Source organism: Myxine glutinosa, chromosome 1 (genome assembly GCF_964187855.1).
Source record: "Myxine glutinosa chromosome 1, kmMyxGlut1.1, whole genome shotgun sequence".
Lineage (NCBI taxonomy): Eukaryota > Metazoa > Chordata > Myxini > Myxiniformes > Myxinidae > Myxine > Myxine glutinosa.
The window spans coordinates 415100271-415119807 of NC_136261.1; positions in this window are offsets into that span (position 1 = coordinate 415100271).

Consider the following 19537-nt stretch of genomic DNA (forward strand, 5'->3'; position numbering starts at 1 on the left):
ATTTTATAATTATTTAAATGTAGAGTGATGTAATCATGACTGCTTCAGTGCTTCACCAAACATCGACCTTCAAGACAGCTGAGACAGTTTTAGTGGTTAATGTCGTCCTGGGACTTTTTTTCGTACAGCTCTGGAGTTAAAGAGAAGAGTGTGGCGGACACAAAAGCCCACTGGCGTGGTGACATCATTCCGCGCACCAAGTGGGCGAGGGCCACGCCCGAGGGGTAGCCGTGGCCTGAGGATATACACGGGGCGCGCAGCCCAGAGCGGGCTAGTGTTACAGTGAGCTCCTGAAATAAAGACGCTTATAAGTTACCGCTTGTCCGCTTCCTCCTTTCTCGCAAGCAGCGCGCGTAATGCCGTGCTTTACTGGTGACCCCCTCGACGTTGGATCTGCCGGAGCGATCCTTCCACACGCGACGCCATTGCCATGGCCAACTTCATCAAACTTCCCGAATTTTGGGAGGCTCAGGCCGAAGTCTGGTTCGTCCAGGCCGAAGCCCAATTTCAGCTTCGGCGCCTCACCGGCGATGACACGCGTTATTGCCACGTCGTCGCCTCCCTCGGGCCCGGCACGGCCACTCGAGTTGTGTCCGTCCTTCACCACCCACCGGACGGCCACAAGTACGAGGCACTCAAGCGGCTACTCCTAGCCACATTCGGCCTCACGGACGACGCACGGGCCGACCGCCTCCTGGATCTCCCCGAGCTCGGTGACACGCGCCCGTCGGTCCGAATGGACCATATGCTGTCACTGTTGGGCGACGAAGCCCCCGGTTCTCTATTCTGGGTGCTTTTCCATCGCCAACTTCCAGCGCAGGTTCGCCTCGCGTTGGCCGGGACCGGGCTAACGGAACCCCGAGCATTGGCAGCCGAGGTGGACAAGTACTTCGCCACTTCGGACACGCAGGCGAGACCGCGCTCCGGGCGCCGTTACCTGTGCGACACGGGAGCGCAGGTGAGTGTCGTTCCCGCTGGCACGTCAGACAAGCATGCCGCGGGTGGGGGCCCCGCGCTGCTTGCCGCGAACGGGACGCCCATCCGTATGTACGGAAAACGCTGCCTCTCTCTGCGGTTCGGAGGGCAGGTTTTCCGATGGACGTTCGTCACCGCCGACGTGCCCATGGCACTGCTTGGCGCGGACTTCCTGTGCGCTAATGGGCTCCTGGTCGACGTCAAGCGCAGACATCTTGTCCAGGCCGAGACGTTCAGCTCGCTCGCTTGTGCGTTGCCCAGCTCGTCGAGCAGCTCAACGAGCGGCTTGCCAAGCGGCTTGCCAAACGGTTCGGTTCCGGCCACGTTGATCTGTACGCTTCCGGCAGCGGACGCATTCACCCGCCTCCTCGCCGGCTTCCCGGGCCTCACGCGGCCCACCTTCTCGGCGGGGGCTGTTAAGCACGGGGTGGCCCATCACATCCCCACCGTCGGGCCACCGGTCTACGCCCGGGCACGCCGCCTCGAGCCGACGAAGCTGGCGGCGGCAAAAGCGGTGTTCGCTACCCTGGAGCGACTCGGCATCGTTCGGTGCTCAGAGAGCGCTTGGGCGTCGCCGCTGCACATCGTGCCGAAGCCCGGCGGGGGATGGCGACCGTGCGGGGACTATCGCCGTCTCAATGACGCCACGACTCCCGACCGCTACCCCGTCCCCCACATTCAGGACTTTTCCGCCCGTTTGGCGGGCATGTCCTTCTTCTCGAAGGTGGACCTCATACGCGGCTACCATCAGGTCCACGTCAGGCCGGAGGACGTCCCGAAGACGGCGGTCATCACGCCATTCGGACTCTTTGAGTTCCTGTGCATGCCCTTCGGTCTGAAGAATGCGGCTCAGGCATTCCAGCGACTGATGGACAGCGTCCTGCGCGACTTGGACTTTGTCTACGTCTACCTGGACGATATCCTCATCGCCAGCGCGTCCCGCGAAGAGCACCTACGCCACCTCCGCACGCTCTTCGAATGCCTGGGTCAGCATGGCCTGATTGTGAACCCCGCAAAGTGCCGGTTCGGCACCGCCATAATCGATTTTCTGGGGCACCGTGTCACTAGGCACGGAGCCGTCCCCCTGCCGGCCAAGGTGGAGGCGGTGAAGGGGTTTCCGCGCCTCCGCACGATCAGAGGGCTGCAGGAGTTCCTGGGCACGGTGAACTTTTACCATCGGTTCCTGCCCCGTATCGCCCAGCTCCTGCGCCCCCTGCACGAAGCTCTCCGAGGTAAGCCGGGCAAAGGCGACGTTACCTGGGCCGAGCAGATGGACACGGCGTTCACGGGCGCGAAGCTCGCCTTGGCTAACGCCACCATGCTCGCGCACCCGGCGCCTGATGCACCGATCGCCCTCACCACCGATGCCTCAGACTACGCGGTGGGCGCGGTGCACGAGCAATGGGTGCGTGGAGCTTGGCAACCGCTGGCGTTCTTCAGCCGGCAGCTTCGCCCGCCCGAACGCCGTTACAGTACCTTCGACCGCGAGTTGCTCGGGCTTCACTTGGCGGTCAGGCACTTCCGCCATCTGCTCGAGGGCCGTGCGTTAAAGACGCTTATAAGTTACCGCTTGTCCGCTTCCTCCTTTCTCGCAAGCAGCGCGCGTAACGGCGCGCTTTAAGAGAATATTTATAAATTTTAATAAAACTCCCATCACATTGACTGTGCTTCTTCTCACAAATGTATACTCCGTATACTCCATATATATATATATATATATATATATATATATATATATATATATATATATATATATATATAATAAAATTATAACCCCATCATATTGCATACCAATCCTCTTGGCAAATGGAAATGCAAGAAAACATTTTCAATCCTACAGGTTAGGGGGTTCAGGGTGGGGCAAAGACCACAATTCTCTCTTTGTAAATGTGTATCGTATAGCACCACCAGGTGTTAGCCCGTGTTACAAATCCTCTTGTATCTTCTAAATTCCTTCCACACAAGGTGCGGTTACCTCTGCTAGTATTTATATAATTTTGTGCAGGATGTTCCTTTTTAATCCACCACAGGTTCACGATTTTTCATTCTGTTGTTTCTTTATTCTGTGCAGGATGTTTTGGCTGCAAAATATCCTCACGTGTCACAGTCAATGCAGAGCGTTGCATCCCAACTACGGCAGGTTCAGAGAGAGGAAGAGAAAACAGAGGTGGGAATCATCAAGGAATGGGTGTTCTTGGAAACTTGGAAAGGGTCATGTCCCCCACCTGGTACCCCATTTAAAAAAGGAATGCACTCGAGGGAGGTGCTCACTCACACCTTTATTTCTCTTCGAATAAGTCATCGTTGTTTTGTGAAGGGATGTACGATGATAATTTTTGTAGAAGTGAACGAACGAACTCTACAAAAAAAAAAATGCAGCAAGGGAACAATTAATAAGTCAACGATTTATATAAATAAACAAACAAACAATCCGACAATGGTAATGTATGCATGTTTAGGTATGTGTGTGTCAGAGTGAACGACTTGCCCAATGTGTTCCTGTCACAAGTTTTGTCGTTTTCGGGGTACCATGGGCAGATAATGTGAGAAAATAATTCCCCCATTCCCAGAAATCTCCCTCCTCCCCTCCCATCCTTCCCTTTCACCCGGCACCATGAGGATGAGGAGACAATACCTAATTTGGGTGTATGTTATTATTTATTTGGCTTTGTGGGCACCTTTGTAAATATAACCACTTCTGTCTTAAAAAAAAACCAGGTCCTGTAACAATACCAAATGTGAATAATAAATAATTACCGAAAAAAAAAATTGTTGGATGTCTGTCTGTCTGTCTGTCTGTCTATCTCTGTGTGTTCTTGTTTCTTTGCAAAGACAGCTGTGCCGACAACTACCAAATATGGCACACAGAAAAAGTCCGACCTGTGGATTGTCCTCATTGTATTTTCATGCACCACCTTAGCCTTTAAAGACCTCCAAGACCCTTTTTACATGCTTGAGAGATTAGATCCCAAAGACCCTGAAATACCCTTAAGAATACTTTTACTTTTGAGACCCTTTCAACACTTTTAGATTCATTCACCCTTTCAACCTTTTATACCCTTTCAACCCCAAGAACCTGCAGACCTTTACACTCCCTAAGTCACTTGGACTTCAACACCATTTGGACCCCTTAACCCTTCAGACAGATTAGACATATTGGACCCTTGACCATTTATAGCTTTAGACCACTTGGACCTTTTTCGGCCCTTTTTGCAAGCTTGAGAGATTAGACCCTTTTGACCCGTTAGACACTAACTATGATTGGAATATACCCTTTCGACCATCTAGAATCTTTAAAGCACACACCACATAAACATCTGTTGACTTCTTGAAAAACAGACGATACTTTTCCAGTGAGTAATTTGCAAACTCGACCCACCCAGGCGGAGGGTACTCTGCTATATCTAATATATAAAGAAAGTTTGTTTATTTGTTTGTTTATGGATTCGGACCTTGGAGGAATCAGTGCGACCAAACTTTAGATGGCCTCCTCTTTCATCCAGAGAAGGTCGAGGGCTATGTTTGGGTAAAAAATTGACCCCCAATAATTGACCTACAGGCGTCAATTGTGTCTTGTGCTTATACAATGCTTGGGATTTTCTCCCTGGAGTGATCAAGTAATTTGTATTGTGAAGATCGTATGTTGAAGTTGCAGAGAAATTTTTGTTGACAACACAAATTTAACTATGAGAGTATTTCATTGAATTTCTTCGTGCAACACCAGTTACTTTAGCTTGCACTGAAATAACAAACAACACCAATTCATTATATATATATATATACATATATATATATATATATATATATATTGTTGCGGATCTCACCGTCGGCCCTTTTCCCCTTACCAAGGGGGGATTAATCCCCTTGTCTGTGACTGACCGACGTGAGTCCTGAAGCTGCCCAGCTCCCTCCAGGGAGGCAGGTGAGCAACCTCGTCCGAGACCACGGAGAAGATGTTAATTGCCGAGCGGATTAGCAGCCGTGGCTCGAACCATTAACAGAAACTAGACCCGATTCTTATTCGTTGGCCAAATCATGCCACAGGTAATCAATGGGGAAATCACTAAGATGAACCGGATGAGAATGAAAGAAAGCAAGGTAGGAAGAACAGGATTTATTACTAACTATTATGTACAAGACCAAAGAAACCAAGGAAGAAGGGAAAATACGAAATTAAAGACAGAAGGAGTAAGAAGACACAGTGCAAATATTAACTTATTCAAGCTTACTTAAACCCCAGGACAACATAAAGGACAGACGACAATCAGCCTTACATGGGGAATGAAGCAGGAATGAATGGCAGGAAGGGGAGGAAGGTTCAGCTGGAGCAGGAGAACGGTCGGGCCGGGAGTGAGCAGCCGCCGCACCTCCTCAGGCGTGTTCGCACGGCGGCGTCGCTTCGTAGCCACGGCCGAAACCGCCATCAACGCTCAAAGCTGCGGTGGTCAAAACTGCGTTTGGTTCAGCTCCGGTTGGTTCAAAGCTGCGGTGGACTCCGGTGGAATGCTCACTCATCTGCTGCTGCTCACTCAACACTCCTCCTTGGGTCATCTCTTGGTGGGGGCTGATCCAATGGGTTTTATAACCCCACCCTCTTGAGCCATACCCACTCATCCTTGATTTGTCGGCAAGAGCTTTCCTAGCTCCACCCTCTGATGACGAGGTGCGGGCCACGCCCATAATGTAGCTCCTCCCCCTTCTTCTCCGAGGCTTGACCACGTGCGTAATGGAGTCGCGAATGCAGTTGGCAATCCGAATGGCGATGGTGATGCCAATAACCCCACCCAAAGTTACTGGCACTTCGAAGATGCCATGGGGGCATCGGAGGGATCTATCTTATTTCAATTCGGTGCAATGCAGTGTCAATTAATGGGAGACAGAGCCTTAAACTACATAGAATAAGAAATAACTATTGAAAGGTTCTATGGTGGCCTATGTGCTTGTTCATGGACTAGCTATGGTGCACTCATTTCAATTAACAGCCAATTATAGGGGAAATGTACATAGGAAATTTTAATACTAAATTTACAAAGTGAAGGTTCCAAAAACCGTAACAATATATATATATTGTTACGGAATCAGAGTACGGCACTCCCGTTAGCAAGGGGGGGTTGTCCTGTTAAGCTGGCCATCTCCGTTCCTGGGGGTATGACGTCACACCCGGTCAGCGCTGAATAGGGTATTAGGCCAATCCTTCCTATGACCTAAGTACCAGCGCCTTCCGGTACGCGAGGAAATACTCCCGCCCGGACCGCAGCGTGATTAATGGATTACGCCGAGTGAAGCGGACTGCGGCGCGGGCCGTTAACAATGACTAACCCGATTCATGAGCGTTGGCCAAATCGTGCCACAGGTATTCAATCAGGGAAATCACGAAGATGATCGGATGAGAATGAAAACCAAGAATAAGGAGGAACAGGTATTTATTAACTAACTATACAAAACCAAAGAAACCAAAGGAAAGCAATATACAGAAGAAGAAAAAGACACAGCGCAAATCCTTATACAAGCTTACTTATTCCCACAGGACAATACAAACAGACTCACACGAATAGTGAATTGCAGGCAGGAATGAATGGCTGGAAGGAGAAGGTTCAGTGCAGAACGGCAGGGCTGGAAGCGGGCGGCCACCGACACCCCGCACTTGGGTTCTCACGGCCGGGCTGCTCGGAGCAGCGCGTCAGGGCTTCACGCGGCCGGGCTGCTCAAAGAAGCGTCTCCGGGCTTTACGCGGCTTGGTCTCACCTGCCTTCTTATGCGTCTTTCGGAGCTCCTTGGTCATCCGCTTCTGAAGCTCTTCTGCCACCTCTCCTCGCTCATCTGCACGCGCATCTCTGAAGCTCTCTTATGCATCTCTGAAGCTCTCTTATGCGTCTCTAAAGCTCTCTTATGCGTCTCTGAAGCTCTCCCTGGGGGCCTCGCGCCAAGGGTTTTATAACCACCCCTTGGAACCCTCTGGAATTCAGCAGATCTTTCTCTGCCACACTCTTTCAAGCCAAACCCACCGAGCCCTGGTTGGTCGCCAGGGGCTCTCTGGCTCCACCTTTGATGACGAGGGCTCTCTGGCTCCACTTTTGACGAGGGCTCTATGGCTCCACCTCCTTCTCCGATCCTGGCCTCGTGGGCAATGGAGTTTGGGGCGATGTGAAGCCAGTAAACACCCAATGCAACGGCGGCGAACGCCGCCTCACTGGCACTTTTAGGAGGCCATGGGGATATTGCAAGGGATCCTATCTTATTTGATTTGATGCAACGTAGGGTCGCGCTATTGGAAACACGTCCTTAACTGAAACACACAATAATGATATAACTATGAAAATGGCCTATGATTCGCTATGTGTTGTACATAGAGTAACTAAGGTGCAATTATTTCAATTAACAGCCAATTAAGGGGAAATGTACACAGGGGTTATTTATAAGGAAATTTACTACTAAATGTACATGTGAAGGTTCTAAAAACCGCAACACAGCACCCTCATTCCTCACGGCATGTTTCAGGCCGACAAAACTTTAACTTAATGTGACACGTAGGTGTAATACCCTCTACTATTAACCTTACCCTGAGTGCGACCGTTTTAAAACACAATTAAATATGTCCCGCTACTAAGTTGCATCCTACCTAACAGATTCACACCCACAGGATAACCGAATTGCAGAATTAATTCTCAAACTACACAAGAACGGTGGGGAGCATTATATACACGACACTATTTGTATTTACATGCAACCCAGGACCTGTCATTTCTTTCGGGAAACAAAGAGAAAATCCTGTGGGAGGGAGGAAAGAGCATGCACTGCATCGATACACCACCCTCACATGCCCGGGGATGCGGAATTTTATTGCCATGCATCCCCGAGCATGCAAGAACCAAAGCACCAATCAAGCGAGCACCAGTCAAGCACCATCCGGTGCTGCATTGCACATACAATTAAAAAAAACTGATGGTCTTGTTCTTGTTCTGCTCCCTCTGCTGGCCGATGTCTCTTCCAGATGTTGTCTTTCTTGATTCTTCTTGGCTTGCGGCCTATTTGGTGGTAATAAAACAAAAAGCACACAACGCGTCCGCTGCTTTTATTTATGGCCAACAGGGGCCAACTATGGGTGGTCCACCTGTAGGCTTGGTGCCACCTCACCAAGGTCCGCAAGCGAAGGCTCCTGGCCGCAATGGCCGGTCCCAGCAGAGGGGCCAGGCCCCAACACGTGGGGTCCATCAGTGGTGCTCGGCCACAGAACCATGGTCCATAAGGTGGTGCATGGCCGCAAGACTGGCGGTCCATAAAGTGGTGCATCGATTCAGGCAGCTGGCAGCGGGGGCTCGGGCACACAAATGCGGCTCCCGCACGCTATCCCTCAGTGCCCAGAGAGCACGGTCCATGGGGGGGGGGGGAGGAAGGAAGACAAAGCAAAGTCAGCGATGGGTAAGGTCACAAGGGTACACATCAACACAGGTAATGCAGAGCGAGGTGCGTCTGGAGACTGAGCGGAGAAAAGCTCGTCCCTACCGTACGTCACCCCCCCCCCCCCCGTCACCTAATCTACTATTGCCATTACCCCATATTTACAAAATCTACACATTTACCAATTCATCACTACTGTCTCGTCTTCCCGATATCTCCCCTAATACCAAATTCGTCACAATCCCTCTTTCTTATTACCCTCATCTAAAACAAATTTGCCATCACCCAATTCATCATCAATCCCTCTTAAGGAGGGAGAGATGGAACAACAAAGCACAATGTCACACCCACGTCATGATGCATTTTACATCCCAAAACATTTGCACAGAAATATAATCAACCCATGGCATGGTGTGGAGCACCGTCATCACCCCTGGTGAGTGGATGTAGATGGTGCGAGGAGATTTCAATCCTAACTATCTTCTAAATGACTTTAACATTCTTACTCTACCTGGGGTCTTTCCCTGCAAAACCATTGGCCATTTTACACTCTATGCGGTTCTAAAAACCAATTCCCACTGACCATCTGTGGCGCTCACCAATTTGGGGTCTCACTCCCCCGATTCAACTCCCTGTGCCTTCGCACAATTTCCGGGCTGAGTCATTTGGCTATCCCAGCAGGTCCGCTCACCTGCACACCTCCGCCACTGCAGTTGCTTCTGAGCTTACCTGCTCCTTACCCTACCTATCTAACTGGGGAAGGCCCTCCCTGGCACTTACCCCCTCGCTGCCCTCTCTGGCACTGGGCTACCCGGGTCCGTCCTCCGGATCCTCGGGCCCCATCCACAACTCTACCGGCTCCCAGAGCCCACCTGCGGCCTCACCTGGCCGACATCCTCTCAGTTGCGGAGTGCCCATTTAATCACACACACTAACAGGCCACACGCCGAGCCATTTCCATGTCACTAATGCACCCATCCAAACACCATTCTACCACACGCACCACAGATGCCAATATCCAACCACAATTTACCTACACCCTCTACGTACTTTTAAACTACCCTCCCCGGGTATTCGTGATAGGGGTCCATCCTCCCCATCCACTCCCTTCGCACCAACCACTCCACTCCATGTTTTCCACACTACTCACTCCACACCATCCATTCCATACTCCATGTAGCCCAGACCATTCATTCCCCACAACCATTCTCACCTGTATTGGCACACCTGTGCCCACACATCTGGTGCCACCTGCACCCTCCTTCCTCCGGGACCATTCACTCGATACAACTCACAATCACAATTACTCACTCATACACTGCTTCACCACCTCCTTCACACACACGGCACCATTCACGAGCATTGCCTCATTTGCTCATCACTAAGATTCTCACACACACGGCATCATCTAACTACCTGGTGCCCTTCTAACCTCATGCATCCCCAGTCATCCCTTTCACTATTGCACATACCACGTCGTTATAATCCACCTAAGCTATTCTACGTCCTCACTACAGGTACATGTCGCTACTTAACTCTACAGTTACCTATGGTCATTTTTCTAGATCCTATAAATAACCTAACCCTCCCTCAGCGAGCTTACACTGCCAAAACCCCATAACTATTGCTCATGTGCCCGGGTGGATGTGAGGGATGGTGGATTTACCATCCCTCCACATCGGACATCTTCCACTATCAATTTTGCCCACAAATTCCAATTTTCTGCCAATCAAATTTGCCTATCATCTGCCAATCAAATTTTGCTCATCAATTTTGCCAATCAAATTTCACTATCCCTATTCGTCCATTATTCTTGAGCCTCGGTACGTCATTACATTTTCAAAGCTCGGCTTCGCAAAGCCGAGCAATTAATTTGGGTGGTTCGTCTCCTATGGTTGGGTCCGTCCAGCACTCGGTTCAGGCGAGGGGGTTTACTCGGGCCGAGATTCCAAGGTCCACCTCGGCACGGAGCCGTCCGGTCTCCCGCCCAGTGGCCCAATCTCTCCCGGCCGGAATGCCACAACCACAAGGGGGCGCAGTCCCGACCCTTCCTACCTTCCCTCGCACCGGGCCGCCCGCTCCGCTTAGCGGAGCGCAGACGCGACCGTGCAGGGCGAGGCCCAGCGCGGATCGTGCGCGGCGCTCCGAACAGGAGCCACATTGCACCGATCCCCGCCGGTTCCCGCAGTACCTGAAGCCCGGCACGGACAGAGGGCTCGCGTCGGCTAACCGTCGGTCTAACTGCTGCTCCGTTTAGCGTCGATGCTTCACTTGCATGCTCACACGCATACGCGACCCCTTTCACACTCACCAAGCCCGGCGCTCCAACGCCGCTCGTACATCCCACGTACTTTGTTATTGCGCTACCTTTCACACACCACCCAGGTACACTCATTCCGCTCACAGACTTCGTTACACACCTGACTACCGCATACCTTGGCGAACACTCGTCATTCGCACACGTCATCAACACACCTCCTCGTGCCCACTCCTCGGTCACACCCTCTGTGACAACCATGGGTGTGCACTCTTTTGCACACCCAATCACGCGCTTCACCACCAACTCAGGTGTGCATTCCCACACGCGCTCAACCATTCCAGGTGTGCATTCATCCATTCCAGGTGTGCATTGGTCAGGTGTGTAACGAAGTCCCACTCCTGACACCAATTGTTACGGAATCGGAGTACGGCACTCCCGTTAGCAAGGGGGGGGGGGGGGTTAATTCCCTTGCCTGTTAAGCTGGCCGTCTCCATTCCTGGGGGTATGACATCATGCCCGGTCAGCGCTAACTAGGGTATTAGGCCAATCCTTCCTATGACCTAAGTACCAGTGCCTTCCGGTACGCGAGGAAATACTCCCGCCCGGACTGCTGCGTGATTAATGGATTATGCCGAGCGAAGCGGACTGCGGCGCGGGCCGTTAACAATGACTAACCCGATTCATGAGCGTTGGCCAAATCGTGCCACAGGTATTCAATCAGGGAAATCACGAAGACGATCGGACGAGAATGAAAACCAAAAATAAGGAGGAACAGGTATTTATGAACTAACTATACAAAACCAAAGAAACCAAAGGAGAAACGAAAGCAATATACAGAAGAATAAAAAGACACAGCGCAAATCCTTATACAAGCTTACTTATTCCCACAGGGCAATACAAACAGACTCACATGAATAGGGAATTGCAGGCAGGAATAAATGGCTGGAAGGATCATCAAATGGCTGGAAGGCTCTGATCATCAATTTGGTTTCAGACCAGGTCACTCTACTCTGGACATGCTGCTTCTGCTGTCTCAACACTGGATGGAGGTCCTCAATGCCAAACAGGAAATCAGAGCTGTCTCCCTTGACATATCACGTGCCTTCGATACGGTCTGGCACCCAGCTCTGCTCACCAAACTCTCCTCCTATGGTACCCATGGAAATCTCCATGCATGGCTTGCGGACTTCCTCTCTGGTCGTAGTCAACGTGTAGCCCTGAATGGATTTCTCTCATCTCCCCTTCCTGTTCAGGCTGGAGTTCCCCAAGGCAGTGTGCTGGGCCCTGTGCTTTTTCTGGTCTTTATCAATGATCTCTCCGACTCTCTGGAAAATCCTCTCTATCTCTTTGCTGATGACTCCACTCTCTGCCGCTCCATTCCTCATCCCTCAGATCGGCAGTCTGCAGCCTCCTCACTCTCTGAAGACCTGGACAAAATCACAGACTGGTCAAACAAGTGGAACATGTCTTTCAATCCTGACAAATCTCACTCTCTTACTATGTCTCTCTGAAAAGATCGACTGGACAACCCTCCCATCTACTTTCTCAACAATCCTCTCCAAGAAGTTCTGTCACTCAAGCTTTTGGGTCTCACTATCTGCCATGATCTTTCTTGGGAAAACCACATTTCCAAGCTGGCCTCCAAAGCCAGTCGCCGACTGGGCATCCTCCGTCGTGCGAAGTCCTTCCTCGGCACACCTGAGCTCCTCACCACATACAAGGCTTTCATCTGCAGCTCAATGGAATACTGTTCTCCCCTATGGGCTGGTGCTCCTGCCTCACACCTGGCTCGGCTTCACGCTGTTGAATCCAAAGCTTTCAAAAACATTGGAATCTCCCGCGATGAAGCTATCTCTGAGGGCCTTTCACTCACTCACCGCAGGCAGGTAGGTGGTCTTTCTGTCTTCTACCGACTCCTCTCTGGCCTTGCTCCCCCAGCTCTCTCTGTGCTCTGTCCCCCAAAATATTCCTACAGGTCGCACAAGATCTGCCAGCAACCCTCTGATGGTTAAACTGCCGAAATCTCGGCTCTCTGCTCACCTTCACTCTTTCATTCCTCTTTTCTCCCGCCTCTGGAACAAACTCCCACACTCCCTTCAATCCCACTCCTCCCTCCAGGTCTTTAAAACAGCTGTTCACCACCATCTCTTATCTTCCCCCATCCAAAACCTTGATCTTTTCTACCCCTACTAATTCACCCCAGATCCACCTTGTTTGAAATTCCAACTTCTTTCCTGGAAGTCCTGGCAGTGTCCATATGTTTATACCTCTCCAACCCCCCTCCCCCCTTCACATGCCTCCCCCCCAAAGCCCTCTCCCTCCCACAGATCTCTCGATGTCTCCATGTCTCTTGGTCCCTGCTCTCAAATGTTGTGTTTGTGTCCTTCCCCCTCTCTCCCCATCTTGTCTACCGCTCCCGATGTTATTTGTTTTATGTGTCTGTTTGTCTTTCTGTGTGATTAATGTTCGCTCTTTCACGAGCCTCGATCTTGTATACAAAAAAAAAAAGAAAAAAAAAGGGAGAAGGTTCAGTGCAGAATGGCAGGGCTGGAAGCGAGCGGCCGCTGACTCCCCGCACTCTGGTTCTCACGGCCGGGCTGCTCGCAGCAGCGTGTTAGGGCTTCACGCGGCTGGGCTGCTCGAAGCAGCGTCTCCGGCCTTTACGCGGCTTGGTCTCTCCTGCTTTCTTATGCGTCTTTCGGTGCTCCTTGGTCATCCGCCTCTGAAGCTCTTCTGCCACCTCTCCTCGCTCATCTGCACGCGCGTCTCTGAAGCTCTCTTATGCGTCTCTGAAGCTCTCCCCGGGGGCCTCGCACCAAGGGTTTTATAACCACCCCTTGGAACCCTCTCAAATTCACTAGATCTTTCTCTGCCACGCCCTTTCAAGCCAAACCCACCGAGCCCTGGTTGGTCGCCAGGGGCTCTGTGGCTCCACCTTTGATGACGAGGGCTCTCTGGCTCCACCTTTGACGACGAGGGCTCTCTGGCCCCACCTCCTTCTCCGATCCTGGCCTTGTGGGCAATGGAGTTTGGGTCGATGTGGAGCCAGTAAACACCCAATGCAACGGCGGCGAAGGCCTCCTTACTGGCACTTTTAGGAGGCCACGGGGATATTGCAAGCGATCCTATCTTATTTGATTTTATGCAACGTAGGGTCACGCTATTGGAAACACGTCCTTAACTGAAACACACAATAATGATATAACTATGAAAATTGCCTATGATTCGCTACGTGTTGTACATGGACTAACTAAGGTGGAATTATTTCAATTAACAGCCAATTAATTTGAAATGTACACAAGGGTTATTTATAAGGAAATTTACTACTAAATCTACATGTGAAGGTTCTAAAAACCACAACAATATATATATTGTTACGGATCCCGGTTTCGGCACTCCCCTTACCGAGGGGTGTTTAATCCCCTCATCTATCACACTGGCCGTCCGAGTCCTAGAAGGTATCGCGCTCCTTTGCGGGGGGTGAGGTTGACTAGGGTGACTGGTCAATGGAGTCCCAGATACCTTCGCCAACCTCGCCGCAAAGCAGGGCGCTACTTCTGCTCGAGCCACGGACAAGATGGAAGATTGCCAAATGGTTTAGCAATCCACAGCTCGAGCCGTTAACAAAGGACTAACCCGACTCTGAGCATTGGCTGAATCGTGTCACAGGTACTCAATTGGAAGAAGGGACTAAAGCGATCGGGGAAAGAAGAAACCAAAGTAAAGGAGGAACAGATATTTATTAATTATGTACACAAAATGAAGAGGAAACGAAAGAAGGGCATTTACAAGGAGAGGAAGAAGCAGATACACAGGGCAGCCTTAAAACAGTTATATTATCATACGCCCCAAACAGAACAAATAGACTCACACGAATAGGGACTGGCAGGAAGGAATGGCTGGAAGGGGGAGAAGGTCCAAGCCGATGGCAGGACAGGAAGGTCCAGGTAGATGCACAGCGTCGAGGTCCGCTCCATTCCACGCTCCGGGCTTTAGGCGAAACCCGGCGGCAGCTGCACGTATTAGTTTCACACCGTCTGACAATGTGAATATATGGCGAGATTGTCGTTGCCAACGGACCCACTCTCCTGCCTCACGATTCAGTGTGTTCTCCTCTGGTACCTCGGACCTTCGCACTCATCTCTCCTCTCTCCTCTCTTCTCTCTTCTCTCTTGAAGCAGTCCCTCGTAGCCGCTTTTATATGGCGTTCTTAGATCAAGCCGCCGGCTCTCAAGACACGCCCAATGGTGAGCTTGCCTCGGCCCTGGTTGGCTTTTTGAGCTCACTGGTCCGCCCCTTGATGGTGAGTTGACGTGCCACACCTTGTTCTTGTTTCCCGCCCCCTTTTTCCTCGGCGTGAGACCGCATGTTCAATGGCGGCTTGGGGCCAACAACCAAATAAAGACAAAGGGCAGCGAACGCTGCCCTACCACTCTCTCTGCACTTTGAAGAGCGGGAGATGATCGGGGAAATTGAAGGGGCCTATCTTATTTGATTAATGCAAAGCAGATTCAACTATTGGGAACAGATCCTTAACTAAAACACATAATAATGAGATAACTACAGAGAGGTCCTATGGTGCTCTACGTGTTGTACATGGACTAACTAGGGTGCGATCTTTAATAAAGCCAAATAATGGGGATATTTACAGGGGATCATTTATAAGGGAACATTTACTAAAATTTACAAAGTGAAGGTTCTAAAAACTGTAACACAGCACCCGTCTCTCCTCCACGGCCGTCCCGGCCTGAAAGAACTTCAACTTAATGTGACACTCAAGTGTAGTAGCCCTCTACTATTAACCTTACCCTTGAGTGTGACAGTTTTAAAACAACTAAGTATATCCCGCCTGCTACGTTGCATCCTACCTAACAGACTCACGCCCACAGGATAACCGAATCACGGAATTATTTCCAAACTAGACCCATATGGTGGGGGAGCATGTTATTTACAAAGACTATTTGGTATTTACAATGCGAACCCAGGACCTGTCATTTTGGGAGACAAAATATGTTTTGCAAGAGGAAGGAGCATGCACTGCACTGTACCGATACACCATACCCACATGCCCGGGGATGCACAATTGATATTGCAGTGCACCCCCGAGCACAAGAGCATTACAATTCACAAAAGCACCAAAGCACCGAAGCACCAATCAGTGCTCATTTTCACACATGTCATCACATTTCAATAATAAACAAACTGATGACCTTGTTCTTTCTCTGGCCACCATGGCCGGTCCCAGCAGAGGGGCCAGGCCCCAACACATGGGGTCCATAAGTGTGGTGCTTAGCCACAGAACCGAGTTCCATATGGTGGTGCTAGGCTGCAAGTCATGCGGTCCATAAGGTGGTGTACTGGTCCAGGCAGGCTGGCAGCGGCGGCTCGGGCACACAACTGCGGCTACCTGCGCAACCCCCCCCCCCCCCCCCCGACCCAAAAGAACAACCCGTGAGTGGGGAAGGAAGGACACAGCAAGCATCGGGGCAAGGTCGCAAGGGGACACATCAAAACAAGGTAATGCAAAGTGAGGTGCGCATGGGAGCGAGTGGAGAAAGCTCGTCCCGACTGTACGTCACCCCCCCCCCCCCCCGTCACCTACCCTACCCTTGCCCTTACCCCATATTTACAAAATTCTACACATTTACCAAATCCATCTCTATTGTTCTGTCTTCCCCATATCTCCCCTAATACCAAATTCATCCACAATCCCTCTACCCAAATTTGACATCAAGCTCAATTTCTCATCATATGTGTGTGTATGAATGATCTGGTGTGTTTTGTTGGTGAGTGGTGAAGGGTATAAAGGTCGGTGTTTGAGTGTTCCACCATGTTTGTTTGGTGCTGTGGATTCTGGATGCGGAGGTGATGTTGTTGTTGTAGTCTGCGTTCGCACTGGCTGGGGGTGGGGGTATGTACGCATCCAGGTGTAGTTGCTGCATGTGGATGTGTATGTGCCCCTGCTGGCCCAACTTAGCTGACCGTATCGAGGTTGAAGGGCCGAAACGGGATGATGCTGATGACCTGACTGAGGACCCGGTCAGTGCGGCACACTTGTGACCAGGTGTGTTTTGAACTTATATATATATATATATATATATATATATATATATATATATATATATATATATATATATATATATATATATATATATACATATATATATATATATATACATATATATATATATATATATATATATATATATATATATATATATATATATTATATATATATATATATATATATATATATATATATATATATATATATATATATATATATATATATATATATATATATATATATATATATATATTGTTACGGTCTGCGGTTAAGGATGGTATGTTTGCCGAGCGGAGGCTCCGCGGCCGAACAGTTGTTCCCCAACTAAACCCGATTCACCCAAACGTTGGCCATATCGCGCCACAGATACTCAATGTGGAAAAGACTAAGGCGACGAATGCAAAGAGGAAGGAGAAGAAGAAGTACAGAAGAGTAACGGGGTTTATTATTATTTACACACACATAAGCAAAAAGAGCAGTCACGATTATTTACAGGTGACATGAAAACGCAGGTGACACAGTGAAAATTACTAGCTTATACGGACTTAATTACCTACCCAGGACAGCACGAACAAAACAAACTCATGTACGCAAATGGATGGAAGGGTAGGAATCGTTTGGAGGGATGAGCAGGTGGGATCACAGGGCACAGCGAGCAGGTCCACTCCGGGCGGGAAGCGGGGAGCCGGCAGCTCCCTGTATTTGGCTTTACAGCGCACACCGTCAGGGCTTCACGCGGCTGGTTGAAACGGGGCTGCACTCCTCTGCCGTATCTCTCGTGTAGCTTGTTTCATAAAAGCTCCTCGGCTTTCTTTTGGACCCTTCTTTTTCGTGTCCCTCTCCACGCAGCTCAGCTCGTATTCCCTTCCTCTCACTTCTCTCCAGCGTGGGACTGACATGCCCTCTCCCCCGTGCTCTGTTTCGTGACCTTGTATGGTAATCCCACGGGCTTGTCTCCTTATTTGGGCATCGCGCCGACGGCACGCCCCTCGTGGCGAGCCACGGGCCTGTTTCCTTATTTGGGCATGGGGCTGCACAGCCCCGCCCTTCGTGGCGCGCCCTGGGCTTGCCTCTCCCTGGCGACCCCGCCCCTCCTGTTCAAACAGAGCACGGAGCACATATTCACTATAGCAGCGAATTGAGAGGGCGTGCACCCCACGCTTGTGAACTGCTTTACCCACAGATGGAGAGTTTGGCTGGGAAATGGAATTATTGAAGGGGAGCTATTCTTAATTGATTCGGTGCAATGGAGTGTCATTCTAATGGAAGACAAGGCCTTACTCTAAAACACATAATAAGATATAAGCTACTGAACAAGGGTTTTATCGTGTCCTGCAATGTGGTGTTTATGGAATTAACTACCGAGATGCCCTTTTTATCTTTACACAACTCCGGAGGCAGGAGGGGCCATATCCAAACAATGTTCATCACCATTTCCAATACAATACAACACAATCAAAAAAAATGCAGTCCTCATATCCGCAACACTGCACCCTCCTCTTAGGCACGCCCCTGGCCTACAACTTTTATTTAGTGTGACACGTAGGTGTAGTTCCCTCTACTTTTAACCTGACCCTGAGTGTGACAGTTTTAAAACATAAATAAATATGTCCCGCTGCTCCATTGCACCCTGCCTAACAGACTCACGCCCACAGCTAACCGAATTGCGGAATTGGTCTTCAAACTACACACTGACGGTGGGGAGCATTATTTACAGTTGACACTACTTTTATTTACAAGACTAACCCAGGACCTGTGATTGTTCTTTCTGGGGGGGAGACAGTCTGCTCTGCATCGACGCACCATTAAAGCACACAAAACACACCAATACACACTCAAGCACCAATCAGTGCAGTCACCACAGTTCATCAATGTTCAATGAATATAAAAACAACAACCCCTATCCCTGCAGGTGGTCTCTTGCTCTTCGGCTCCCTCTGCTGGCTATTTACTTTCTTCCAGATGTTGTCTTTTTCCTTTGCTGGCGGCCTATTTGCAATAAAGTAAAATGCACCCAACGTGTCCCTTTTATTTTCTTTATTTATGGCCCACAGGGCCGACGAGTGTGGTTCACCTGTGGGGCATCGGTGCCCTGTGGCCAAGGTCCGCCAGCAAGATTTCGGGCCCTCATGGCCGGTTCCAGCAGAGGGGCCATGCCCCAACCCATGGGATCCATCAGTGGTGCTCGGCCACAGACATGTGGTCCATAATGTGGTGCATCGATGCAGACAGCTGGTTCTGGGAGTTCTGGGCGCACAATGGCCGACTCACGCACGCTCCCCTCAGCGCCCAATGGCGCACAGGTCATGTGGGAGACAAAAGGGGGAAGACAGATGAGCGAGGGGTAAGGTCACAAGGGTACACATCAATAAGGCAATGCAAGGTGAAATGCGTACGGAGGGCGAAGTGAGAAAGCTCGTCCCTACCGTACGTCACCCCCCTGTCACCTACACTACCCTTGCCCTTACCCCATATGTACAAAATCTACACATTACCAATCCATCGCTACCGTCACGTCTTCCCCATATTTCCCCTATACCAAATTCGTCTTCACAATCCCTCTACTTCAAAATTTGCCATCACCCAAATTCATCATCAATCCTCATAAGGAGGAAGAGATGGAACATCAAGCACAATGTCACACCCACGTCATGATGCGTCTCACCATCCAAACATTTGCATCAAAAATAATTAAACAACCTGGCATGGTGTGGAGGTACGTCATCTCAGGTGAGTGGATGCAGATGGTGCGAGGAGACTTCAATCCTAACTATCCTCTAAATGACATTAACACACTTTACACTACCCGGGGTCTCTCCCTGCCAATCCATTGGCCA